Consider the following 3113-nt stretch of genomic DNA (forward strand, 5'->3'; position numbering starts at 1 on the left):
GCCCTAGAGCATCGGCAGTCGTTTTGATGCCATTTGGTTTGGAGGGTTCTCTCTGCATGAACGAGCTTAGTGGCAATACTGGGCAGCAGAATTCCTTGGTTTCTCATGTTGCTCCATGTGTTGCTGAGACCTTCTGACCATGTGATTTGGCAAATGTTTATGAGGTATCGTATCGCAGATCTTCGTAAGGAATTTTTGCACGGAAATGTTTGCCATCGCTAATGATAATAAAAACATATCGTGGATTTACAGGTCACAGATGCCTTTATCTGCAGATCGCACGCTGGAATATATGTATATATATATATATATATATATATATATATATATATATATATATATATATATATATATATATATATATATATATTTATATAAACCGTATACTTAAAGATCCTGACTACCCCCAATTGGCCCAGAAGCTGCTACCATCACTTGATTTACATAACATCACAACATCACAATGCATAAAGAAACTTATATATCTCCTACACTAACAAGGAATTATCTGCCCAATCCCGTACAACATTTTCTTCGGGGCTTACGACCACCTGCGATAGGGTATTTCACCACACGAACATCTTCTTTATCATCACCAGTTGGCGTCTAAGGCGTTCGACACGGACGTCGGCGTTTACGAATATACCGTGACGAACAGTGGCAATGCGAACAAGGCTGCCAACAGTCGCGCCAAAACATTCCGAACATTCCGATTTCCAGCGTGCGATCTGCAGATAAAGGCATCTGTGACCTGTAAATCCACGATATGTTTTTATTATCATTAGCGATGGCAAACATTTCCGTGCAAAAATTCCTTACGAAGATCTGCGATACGATACCTCATAAACATTTGCCAAATCACATGGTCAGAAGGTCTCAGCAACACATGGAGCAACATGAGAAACCAAGGAATTCTGCTGCCCAGTATTGCCACTAAGCTCGTTCATGCAGAGAGAACCCTCCAAACCAAATGGCATCAAAACGACTGCCGATGCTCTAGGGCGTGCAACACGCAATGAATACATTTATGTGCTACTCACATAATATACACACACGCACACGCACACGCACACGCACACACATTATATATATATATATATATATATATATATATATATATATATATATATAAAACGATCTGAGCATCTTCTCAAGTCCATCCGTTTTTTATTTTGCATTGCGGGAATGTTCCCTCGCCACTAATACTTCAAAATCATGTTGCATTTGACCCACCTTTCAAAGATTGCTTGATGAGATTGTCCTCTTGCTGGTGGCTGCTGTCAAAATGCCTCTGCAGCTCGGCGACACCACTGAGCTCCTTCATGCAGACTGGGCATATAAACCCCTCCTTGACGTATGAGCTATCCATGCTTATGGGCAGCTGCAAATAGAGTTCAGTTCAGTTCAGAAATAGAATTCAGTCCAGTTCAGAGCCATTCCATGCGCTCATGATGCTACAGAGTAACGACAACACACTGAAGTGATTAGATAAATTACGTGGACAACCTCACAATTTATGTCAAGTGGAGTGAAAATAAGCAACGATGCCCTTGTACTTTTTGTTCATCATAACCGTGGAGTCTAACGAATAGTAGCTCACCCAAAGGGGAAGGGGGTTGCTAATGGGGCTTTAGTACCCCCCTCCGTTAGGTTCGCGCGCAGTTTTTCACCGCGACGCTCCAGGAATATAATTTCGGGATCCGATTATCAGGAAAACTACTTTTGTTTTGAATATCATAGGACATTACCATGGACAGTGACACGAAGAGTCTTACAGCCGTGATTGAATAATACCATTCCCGGATAGCCGAGTGAACATGTAAAGTGTGCTGCTCAAACATTTGTTAAAGGCACCGCGGTAAACAAATATCGATAGCTCATTGATACGCTCAATTCTGTGCCGATCAGTGTTTGTGGTGTCCGTTGATATTGCGTAAGAACTTCCATGGGGCTGGGACTCGCTCCCAAAAACTTATCCTCCCCCGTCGCAAGCCATGTCATGCCCCTCGCCCCCCCCCCGTCGAAAGTGCTAGCTGCGTCCCTTCTCGTGAACAAAAATATTTACACAGTCTTAATTAAACAACATCAGGCTTAAACAGACAGGGCGCAGTCGAGCACGGAGCCATAGAACTCAGTAGGTTAGCTAGTTTCGCCCCTTCCAAACAAAGTAGGGTGTCATGGTCACCCTCGCCGGGTTGCCAGGCTAAAGGGGAATCGTAGAAATGTGGCAGTAACCTTCTAGGGGATCTGCAACGTGTAATGTGGCTATATCATACCATCTCTTGTTGCTGACCTTTCAGATCTAGTCCATCAAGGCTTAAGCATATCCCTTATCATATCCACACAGCTACTGTGCCCACAGGGTAGGGATCGCTGGTGAGAACAAGGGCACTCAGCGTCACAGAGCTACTATAGTTCGGCGAGAAGAATACAAATATAAATTCATGCCACCAGACTTTTGGCTCCCCCGCGGCCTCCGTACGCACACTTCGCTGGCAATCGACCTTTGGTCTGCTGGCTTTTGACCTTGAGCGAGGAGACAGTGCGGTGATAATCGGCCACGTGGGTGGCATGGACGTCAATATTTGTTCACACTATCGTGCCCACGACTCGGAGTCCACTGTATTTTGCTACTCCTCCGTACAAGATCGGCCGATCAGCATCGAGCCGGATGACTGCCAACAGAGCATGTAAATGCCTCGGCTGGCCGGGCAGGCCAGGTTCAGGTTTGGGAGTCAAAGCGTAACAAAGTACCAGTCGCAGAAGCGTGTGTCCGGAGGCCGCCATTTCGGGGAACCAGAAGTCTGGCAGTAATAACCTAAATTTGCACTCTGCAGACCCCACTCGATGAATTTTCGAGCACGGCCCTGACATTCAGCCAGCCCGGCTGATTTGCCAGGCCTGCGACACCTGAATGCTGTGTTGATCAGTATACTGGCACGATACTGATTGGCCGATCTTGACCGACAAAGTTGGAACAGGTGGTGAGCTGAGGTAGCAGGTAGCAGATAGCATTCATGCAGGTATGTCTACATCCCTGCCACCCAAGAGGCTGAATATTGTCACACTGAGGCATAAGTGCTGGGACAGGGGTGGGATGTGATGGAACCTTG

The sequence above is a fragment of the Pollicipes pollicipes genome, unplaced genomic scaffold, assembly GCF_011947565.3.
Source record: "Pollicipes pollicipes isolate AB1234 unplaced genomic scaffold, Ppol_2.1 Scaffold_6686;HRSCAF=7923_pilon_pilon_pilon, whole genome shotgun sequence".
Taxonomy (NCBI): Eukaryota; Metazoa; Arthropoda; class Thecostraca; order Pollicipedomorpha; family Pollicipedidae; genus Pollicipes; species Pollicipes pollicipes.